General features: G+C 46.9%; 1 pseudogene; it reads right to left on the bottom strand.

Moving 5' to 3' along the window:
• Positions 1-517: 517 nt before the first annotated feature.
• LOC101413353 (dnaJ homolog subfamily A member 1 pseudogene) lies at positions 518-7,242 on the bottom strand (annotated as a pseudogene).
• Between the last annotated feature and the right edge of the window lie 3,299 nt (positions 7,243-10,541).

Here is a 10,541-nt window from a genome sequence, read left to right on the forward strand (position 1 = left end):
TAAGTTGTCTAATTTGTTGGCATAAAGTTTCTCATATCTTCCCTTTTTTTTTTGAAAAATTTTTTACTTAATTGCCTTTTTAAAAAAATGATATATAGATCACAAAAAAATGTTACATAAAAAATATAAGTGGTTCCCATATATCCACACCCTATCCCACCCCACTCCTCCCACATCAACAACCTCTTTCATCATTGTGGCACATTCATTGCATTTGGTGAATGCCTTTTGGAGCACTGCTGCATTGCATGGATTATAGTTTACATTGTAGTTTACACTCTCTCCCAGTACACTCAATGGGTTATGGCAGGATATAAAATGTCCAGCATCTGTCCCTGCAATATCATTTAGGACAACTCCAAGTCCCAAAAATGCCCCTCATCACATCTCTTCTTCCCTCTCCCTGCCCTCAGCAACTACTGTGGCCACTGTCTCCACATCAGTGATACAATTTCTTCAATTGCTAGAGTTACAATAGTTCTATAGTAGAATACCAGTAAGTCCACTCTAATCCATATTTTTTTTTTTTTAAAGATTTATTTATTTATTTAATTGCCCCCCCTCCCCTGGTTGTCTGTTCTTGGTGTCTTTTTGCTGCGTCTTGTTTCTTTGTCCGCTTCTGTTGTCGTCAGCGGCACGGGAAGTGTGGGCGGCGCCATTCCTGGGCAGGCTGCTCTTTCTTTTCACGCTGGGCGGCTCTCCTCACGGGCGCACTCCTTGCGCGTGGGGCTCCCCCACGCGGGGGACACCCTTGCGTGGCACGGCACTCCTTGCGCGCATCAGCGCTGCGCATGGCCAGCTCCACACGGGTCAAGGAGGCCCGGGGTTTGAACCGCGGACCTCCCATATGGTAGACGGACGCCCTAACCACTGGGCCAAAGTCCGTTTCCCTCTAATCCATATTTTATTCCTCCATCCTGTGGTCCCTGGGATGGTGATGTCCACTCCACCTCTAAATCGAGAGGGGGCTTAGATCCCACATTGTTGATGGATGCTATTCTCCTGCTTGCAATTGGAGGCACTCTCAGTTCCCTGGTCTGGTGGTTGACCATCTTCACCTTCTCATAGTATCTTCTTATGATCCATTTTATTTCTGTGGGGTCCATTGTAATGTCCTGATTTTATTTATTTGCATCTTCTCTCATTTTTTCTTTGTTAGTCTTGCTAAGAGTTTGTCAATTTTATTTTCTCAAAGAACCAGCTTTTGATTTTGTTGATTTTTCTCTATTGCTTTTTTGCTTTTGTTTTTGTTCTCAATTTCATTGATTTCTGCTCTAATCTTTGTTATTTCTTTCTTTCTGTTTGCTTGGTTTGCTGTTCTTTCTCTAGTTGCTCAAGTTCGGTTAGTTCTTTGGTTTTAGCTCTTTATTCTTTTTTAATATAGGCACTTAAATTTGTAAATTTCCCTCTCAGCACTGCCTTTGCTGTTTCTACTAATTTGATATGTGGTGTTCTCGTTTTCATTCATCTCAAGATATCTACTAATTTCTCTTGCAATTTCTTCTTTGATGCACTATTTAGCCTCCACATATTTGCAAATTTTTCCTCTTCTGCCTACTATTGATTCCAGCTTTACTCCATTATGACCAGAAAAGATGCTTCGTATAATTTCAATCTTCTTTAATTTATTGACAGCTGTGTTGTGGCCCAACATGTGGTCTATCCTCAAGAAAGCTCCATGAGCATTTGAGAAGAATGTGTAAGCTGCTGATTTGGAGTGCAATATTCTACATATGTCTATCAGGTCCAGCTCATTTATCATATTGTTCAAGTTCTCTGTTTCCTTGTTGATCTTCTACCTAGTTGTTCTATCTATTGATGTGAGTGGTGTGTTGAAGTCTCCAACAATTATTGTAGTGAAGTCTATTTCTCCTTTCAGTTTTGCCAGAGTTTGCCTCATGTATCACCCTGGTAGGTTAGGTGTATGAATATTTATGACTGTTATTTCTTCCTGATGTTTTATCCCTTTTACTAATATAAAATGAATTTCTGAATCTCTTATAATTTTTTTTTTTTTTTTGTATTTACAGTCTGTTTTGTCCAATGTTAGTATAGGTATCCCTGCTCTCTTTTGGTTACTATGTGCATGGAGTATCTTTTTCCAACCTTTCACTTTAAGTCTATTTGCCTCCTTGGGTCTAAGGCGAGTCTCCTGCAGACAGCATATGGATGGCTCATGTTTTCTTGTCCATTCTGGCAGTCTTTGTCTTTTGATTGGGAAGTTTAATCCATTAACATTAAGTGTTATTACTGTAAAGGTATTACTTACACCAGCCATTTTATTCTTTGCCTTTGATATGTCATATCTTATTTTTTTCCATCTTTTTACCTTTTTGTTTACCCTTTCTTATTTTTTTTAATTATTAATTTTTTTACATTCAAAAATATAAGAGATTCCTATATGCCCCACTCCCAACCCCACCCCCCACTCCTCCCACATCAACAACCTCTTTCATCAGTGTGGCACATTCATTGCATTTGATAAACACTTTCTGGAGCACTGCTGCACTGCATGGATTATAGTTTACATTTGTAGTTTACACTCTCTCCCAGTCCATTCAGTGGGTTATGGCAGGATATATAATGTCCTGCATCTTCCCTGCAATTTCATTCAGGACAACTCCAAGTCCTGAAAATGCCCCCATATGATACCTCTTTTTCCCTCTCCCTGCCCTCAGCAACTCCCATGACCACTGTCTCCATATCAATGATAGTTTCTTCCATTGCTAGAGTCACAATAATTCTATAGTAGAATACCAGTAAGTCCACTCTAATCCATATTTTATTCCTGCATCCTGTGGACCCTGAGATGGTGATGTCCACTCCACTTCTAAATTGAGAGGGGGCTTAGATCCCAGATTGGCTGATGGTGAGAGTTTCCTGCTTGCAGTTGTAGACTCTCTTGGTTCCCTGGTGTGGTGGTTGACCATCCTCAGCACCCTGTTAGCTGACCTGGGTAACTCCAATGAATCAGTATCCTTTCTGATAGTATTCACTTCTACACTCTCCTCCAAGCCTCTCTCTATTGTCTTTTCCTTTCTGGCTAGAGAACTCCCCTTAGTGTTTTCTGTAGAGATGGATTCTTGTTTATGAACTCTCTTAGTTTCTGTTTATTTTGTGACTATTTTAAGTTCATTGTCATATTTGAAGGACAGTATTGTTGAATAAGGATTTTTTTTTTTTAAGATTTATTTCCCCCCTCCTCCTCACCACTGTTTTTGCTGTCTGTGTCCATTTGCTGTGTGATCTTCTGTATCTATTTCTCTCTCATTTTTGGGGGCTTCTCTTCTCATTTTTTTTTTCTCCTCTAAGATTCACTGGGATTTGATCCTGGGGACTTCTGATGTGGAGAGAGTTCCCCTGCCAGATGCACCACTTCAGTTTCTGGTTTCTGCTGTGCTTCACCTTGACTCTCCCCTTTGTCTCTCTTTTGTTGCATCATCATCTTGCTGTGTGACTCACTTGCACAGGCCCTGGCTCACTGTGTGGGCCCTGGCTTGTCATGCAGGCACTCATGTGGGCACTCGGCTCGCCATGCGGGCACTTACATGGGCACTCAGCTCACTGCCTGAGCACTCAGCTCGCCACACAGGCACTCACATGAGCACTAGGCTTACCATGCAGGCACTCAGCTCACCACGTGGGCACTCAACTCGCCATGCAGGCACTCACATGGGTACTCAGCTTACCATGTGGGCACTTGGCTCATCATGTGGGCACTCATGTGGGCACTTGGCTCACCACACAGGCACTGGCTCTCCATGCAGGCACGCTTTCTCTTCTTCTTTTTCAACAGGAGCCCCCTGGGATCAAACCCAGGTCCTCCCATATGGTAAGTGGAAATCCTATCACTTGAGACACATCTGCTTCCTGAATAAGGAATTCTTGGCTGGCAGTTTTTCTCTTTCAGTACCATAATTATATCATACCACTGGCTTCTTGCCTCCACAGTTTCCAAAAAGAAATCCACACTAAGTCTTACTGGATATTCCTTGTATGTGATATTTCTTTTCTCCCTTGCTCCTTTAAGAATTTTCTCTTTACCCTTGGCATTTGGCATTCTGCATATTATGTCATGAGGTAGATCTCTTTGGATTTATTCTAATTGGAGGATGCTTTGCTTCTCAGACATATATATTCATATCTTTCATGAGAGTTGGGAAATTTTAAGCCATATTCCCTCAAATCCTCTTTCTGCCCCTTTTTCCTTCTCGCCTCCTCCTGGAACTCCCACAACACGTATGTTGGAGCTCTTTCCATTATCATTCAATTCCTTGAGCCGCTGCCCAATTTTTTTCCATTCTTTTCTCTCTCTGTCCTTCTTTCTCTTGAGGTTCAACCTGTTCTACATCTTTAGGATTGTCCCTGTTGGTCGTTCAAATATGAGTCATGGACCCCGTAGTGGGTTGCAGACCCACTTCTAAGAGCATTGGGGAGGGAGACTGTAAAGGCCAGAAAAAGTCTCTCTTACATATTTACTTTTAATTTTCTCACATGCATATCCTTGATACACCAGCAGATGGAGATCTTCAGCAGCCCTCAGTTCAAACCCTGGCCATAGTGTGTTCTCTGCAACACTGACTGCAGCAATGTGACAGAGAACCCTGCCTCAGGGCTATTCAGAGCCTTGCAATTAAAACTTTCTCAGAGGCTGTACCCCAACCTTTGTTGGCAGCCACCTCCCTTTCCCTGGGTAGGAAATAATTCCACTCCCCTCTGTGTCCTCAGCAACCAGCCTCAGTCAGGAGGGTGATGGAGAGGGTTGGATCTCTTTAGACCTATGCCAGCTCCCAGGTCGAACAAGGCGTGGCCCCTCCCAGCCAGAAAGTGCTCATATGACACAGCAGGCCAAATTTGTTAGCCAAAAGCCACATCAACCTTAGGCTGTATTCCTCTCTCACCTGTTTCCTGGAGAGCTGGGTCCCTGTGCCCCCTTCTCTTCATAACTGCCAGCTAAGGGCTGGAGAATTCAAAGCTGTCTGCTCAAAGGGTAGGGGGACAGGTGCTGGCAGCTGCAAACTGTAGCTTTAACTCACAGTTTTGCTGTCAATATTCTTCTCCTTTGCCCCTCTCTCCTCTAGGTAGTGTCCAGCCTTCCCCTGGTGTCCTAAACCCTAGAACATTTTTCCCCAGGCTGTTTCTGCCTGTCCTCTAGCTTTCTTTCTGGGTGAGAAGTGGGTCCTGTCTCTTTAATCCGCCATCTTCCAAGAATTCTGCAGTTAAGAGTTTTTATATTTGAGTTTATTTTTCACTTAACTTTAAAAACACTGGTATAATTGAATATTTAAAAAACGGTAGCAAATTGTGAGCATATTATGCTCATAGTCCTTCACTTACTCACAACTGCATATAAAATATCAGTAGTGTTAGTCGCTGATCCCCACTAGCCCCACTAAGAGGTTTGACACTCTCCACTGAAATGGCATGTCTTCCTGATTGTGATCAAAGTCCACCAGTTCAACCTGATCCATTTTATCAGTTTCTTTTATGTCTTTCCTCTCAGGTAGAAGTTTCTTTTCTCCAGCAGAGACTGTTTATCAGGAGAGAGAGCCATTCTCAGGAAAGTTTACCTTAAATTCGATGATTAGGCAACCCTTTTCCTATGGCCTATGATAAATTGGTTTAGCACACACTCGATATCTCCATGCCTGACAGTCTGACCTGGATGAGAGGTGATGACTATGGTTTGATTGTCAAGAATGGATATGGGCTTTTGGAAACCACACAGTGCTTCAACCAGTTCTATGTTCATGCACATGAAAAGGCTTTCTCTTTGTCTAGGAAAAACAGCATGATCCTTCTACTCTGAAACAATGATATTATCTCCTGGCTCCAGCCCTGGCTCTTGGTCTCCTTCACCATGGAATATTGTCTTCAGGCCATCTTTCATGCCTTTATCAATATGAACTTCTAGAATCTAATTCTCTCAAGCTATCCTTCTTCCATTGCAACTTTTACATCCATCTTTAGGGCTGATGGCCCTGGCATTCTGTGCACACAGACTGAATTTGCTGAACCATTCCATGTCTTATCTGTGAATTCTTATTTGCATTTCAGTGCCTCATCAATTGGGACAGCATCTACTGCTCTTCTCTTACCACATGGCCTTCACATTTGTCACAAATCACACTTTTGTAGAGTTAGTTTCCTTGTTGCACTGTTAAGTCTTCTAAGGTTACCAAGAGCTGATGTACATGTTTACCTCTCCTTTCTCTATCTTTCCACCACTTTCAAAATAACATATCAAAGATGTGCAGGGGGAGCCATAAACCCCACCTGCTCCATCCTCTTTGATGGCCTGTTCTCCTCCTTTCTCATATAATTCTCTTTCTTTGCATCAGAGAGCACTGCATAAGCTTAAGAAATCTGCTTAAACTTCTCACCCTCATTTGGATTCTTATCAGTGGTACTTCAAGGCTAGTTTCCTGTAAGCCTTTTTCAGCTCTTCCCAGGTGGCATTGGGTTTGACGCCCAAAACATCGTAGTAAGTGGTTTCTTTTACCATTTTCTACAGCTAGTGAGCGGACACAGGCCGGTGAGGGGGAGTGGGAAGGAGGCGGTGCTGTGCGCAGCTAGGGTGGCTGCAGCTCCTCCGCCTCTCCCGAGCGTTCTGGAACGTTCCGCCACTACTGCTTTTCTTAACAATCCGGGTAGAGCTGGCTGATTCTTTCACCCACGGCGCATGGGCCTCTGTGTCATGAGTCACGCTCACCTGTCTGCCTGCCAATTCCCAGGTGAGCTCTGCAGGGACAGGGACCGGCGCCCTTCAGCTTGTTGCCCCAGCACCTAGCCCAGGGCCTGTCAGCCGGCCCTCGATGACATGTCTGTGGAATGAGTCACTGTAGGTGCAGGCTGGAAGGAAGCTTTCCTTTTAACCTTATTATTTTACAGCTTCGCAAACAGGCCCCCAGGGAGGAGACGACCTGCCTCGTGGCGGCTCCGGGGCGCTGGCGTCCATCTCTGGAGTCTCTGTGCCGAGCCCCTTCGACGACCATGCTGCCTCCTCATGGGCCCGAGTGACGGGCAGCCGCGCCGCGCACACGCGGGAGAGGATTCAGAGAGGCAGCAGGGCCCGAGAACCAGGAGGCGAGCGCCTGCGGGAGGAGGAGGAGGGGCTGCGGAGGAAGACGGGGCTCCCCCGCGACTGCGTGGCAGCGCGGCAGCGGAGGGGCCGGCGTTCCCGCGAGGGGAGCGGAGGGGCCGGCGTTCCCGCGAGGGGAGCGGAGGGGCCGGCGTTCCCGCGAGAGGAGCGGAGGGGCCGGCGTTCCCGCGAGAGGAGGCGGCCCGCGGCCCGCCAGGGGCGGCGCCTCCGAGGCCTCGCGGGAGCTGAGACGTCAGGACGCGCCGCGGCTGCTCCCGCCGCCGAACCTGCTTCTCCCCACGCGGGAGACGGCAGACCAGGCCCCGAATGCCCCTAAGAAAAACTCATTTCCACCACTGAACCTCTGAGCCAAAACAACCAAAAAAAAAAAAAGTGAGCCTCTGCCTCACTTCCGCTTCCCACATATCCCCCAGAGCATCAACGTCGGGTGGAGATGATTCCTAGGCACAGCCCGAGTTTTGGGACACGGCGGCGTTCGGCCCTCTGACATCGCGGAAGAAGGGGGGCACAGCTTGAGAGCAGCACTGCACGGCCCCCGCCCCACCCTCCGTCTTTTCCTGTCATCCCTCCCCTCTCTGCCCCTGTCCCTTCCCTTCCCAGGCCCCAAAAGAATGTCTTCCTGCCTGTTAAGAAACTCATGCAAACAGATGCCTGGACGGGCCCCGCACCAAGCCATTCCACACATAGCTCAACTCTGAGTCCCGGTGAGGGCATAGCAGAGACACCCTGCGCTACGTGCCTGAGGAGGTCCTGGCGTCATTAATGGGCTAACCCGTGCTTCCCCTCTCATACGTCAGGAAGCCTGGGAGGGAAGGAGAATTGCAGGTTTAGCCAGGTGACAAGAGCAGTGGCCTGGCAGAAGGCCAGAGGCTGACGTGCGAGTTAGGAGGGGGCAGTGAGTTCAAGAGAGAGGAAGCAGGTGATAGTGTCCCCAAAGGCATCTGACATGACCCCTCAGTCCTGGACAGCCTCTGTGTGGGCACCGGGCAGGGGAGGCTGGCCGCATGGGTCACCAGGTTGCTCAGTCCGATGAGCCAGGAGAACTTTTATTTTTAAATAGACTTTTCCAAAAAACCGTTTTAGTTTATAGAAAAATAAGGCAAAAAGTACAGAATTCCCATGTGTTTCCCCTCCCCCAGCAGTTTCCCCTCTTATTAATATCTTGCATTATTGTGGTATATTTTTTACAATTGATGAGCCAATATTGATCCGTATTATCATTAAAGTTCGTAATATACATTTGGGTTCACTCTTTGTATGTACATTCTATGGGTTTTGACAAATGTATAATGTCATGTCTCCACCATTCCAGTATCATACAGAATAACTTCACCATCCTAAAATGCTCTGTGCTGCACCTATTCACCCCTCTTCTGCTTCCTCTGAGCCCCTGGCAATCACTTGTCTTTTTACTCCCTCTATAGCTTTGCCTTTTCCAGAATGTCAAGAGCTGGGATCATACAGCATACTGTAGCCTCTTCAAACTGGCTTATTTCACTTAGCAATATGCAGTTAAGATTCCTCCATGTCTTTCGATGACTTGAAAGCTCATTTCTTTTCATTGCTAAGTAATATTCCACTGATGAATGTACCAGTTTGTTTATCCATTCACCTGCTGAGGGACATCTCAGTTGCTTCCAATTTTGAGCAATTACAGATAAAGCTGCTACAAGCATCCAAGTGCAGGTTACTGTGTGGACATCAGTTTTCAGCCCCTTTGGGTAAATACCTAGGGGTGTAATTGCTGGGTCACATGGTAAGCCTATGCTCAGCTTCAAAAGCAACTGCCAGACTGTTCCAAAGTGGCTGTACCATTTTGCATCACACACACACACACACACCCCTTCACTACCACCACCACAGCAGTAGAATGAGGCTGGGAGAACTTTCAAAGGATAATATCCAATTGTGACCGTGGGAAGTCTGGTGGTGTTTCAGGTCAGGGGAGGGATTAAAGTCTGCTCGGGTCAAAGAGCTCCGGGTCATGAAAATCCTTATTTCTCCCTCCCTTGTGTCATGGCAACACAGGCTCCTGGTCTCCCACTCATCCCCTTTTCCCACCCATCTTGGAGTCAGACAGATTAGGTTCAAGCCTAGGCTCCAGCACCCTCTAGCTGGGAGACAGTAGAGCAGGTCATGTCACCTTTCTGAACCTTGGCTTTCTCATCTATGAAATGGGAGCTAAAGGTACCAGACAAATCTCACAGAGATGCTGTAGGGATTAAAAAATACCATGTGTAAGGTTCTCAGCAGTGCTTGGCGTCTGTCTCATTTGTCTATTGCTGTTTAAAACTGCTCTGAAACTTCATGCCCTAAAACAACAACTCTTTATCACATCTCATGAGCTCAGCTGGGCACAGCCTCGTGGTCTTGGCTGGAGTCACACAAGTGTCAGCCCACCTGGCAGCTCACCTGGGCTGGAACTCCGAAGGCAGCCCCGCTCACAAGCCTGGCACTTCAGCCAGGATGGCTGGAACGGGTGGGGACCGGCTGGACCTCTGCCACCAGCAGGGTAGACTTTTGTGTGCTGTGTTCTCCTGGTAAAGCCAGTCCCGAGGCCAGCCCAGACTCAGGAAGGGGAAAGAGCCTCCACCTCCCGTAGGGGGAGCGACACAGCACAGAAATGGGAGGAATTGTCGGGGCCATCTTTGGAGACTCGGCGCAAGTTAGCTAAGTGGTAGATGGCGAACGGTGGACGTGTCACTTGGCCAATTGGATTACCACCTTCTTGGAGTCTGGCCAGGGTAGAAGGTATATTTGCCAGACTAGGAAGCTGGAACTTATTTTATTTAATGGTTTGTTAGCTTAATTTGTGACCTTCTACTCTCAAGATGTAGGATTTGGGGCCTCCATTTGCACTCTTGCCCTCGGCTGCATGTGAGGGGTGGGGCTGCATCCGGTGGTGATGGAGCCGGGACTTCACCGGGTGTGTTTGGGGGGCTTCCGACATGGTGCGAAAATGACTTTACTTTTGACTTCTCTTTCAATCGTTTTGATATGCTCGAAGAGCAAACTCTTCAGGTTAGTGCTAGCCTGTCCCTAACGCACTAACATTGCAAATCTTTGGCTCGCCATGTATCAGTACCTGACAGGCTACGGCATCTGTCCACAAGGTAGTACGTTGCTTTGTTTCCCTTGCATTCACTTTTATGATTGCCAAGTGACGCTGGCTTTCCATTTCTGAGTAGGAGGAAGTCGATCCCTGTAAAGAGAGGGCCAGAACCCAAGGAGGTCCTAGCTCCCGCTACAAGCTCTCTCTTGGTACCCTCCGTCCTTTCAGTGAGGCTCCTGTTCAGAGGAAAGGGCCGAGCCCCACATCCCACAAACGCCTCCATCTGTACCCCTTCCCTCCCTTCCTCATCAGACTTTCTTCCTATTCCAACTCAGTATTACATTTCACTTCCTACTCATGTCCCGTGGCACCTTCAGTTGGCCTCAG

Source organism: Dasypus novemcinctus, chromosome 11, assembly GCF_030445035.2.
Source record: "Dasypus novemcinctus isolate mDasNov1 chromosome 11, mDasNov1.1.hap2, whole genome shotgun sequence".
NCBI lineage: Eukaryota > Metazoa > Chordata > Mammalia > Cingulata > Dasypodidae > Dasypus > Dasypus novemcinctus.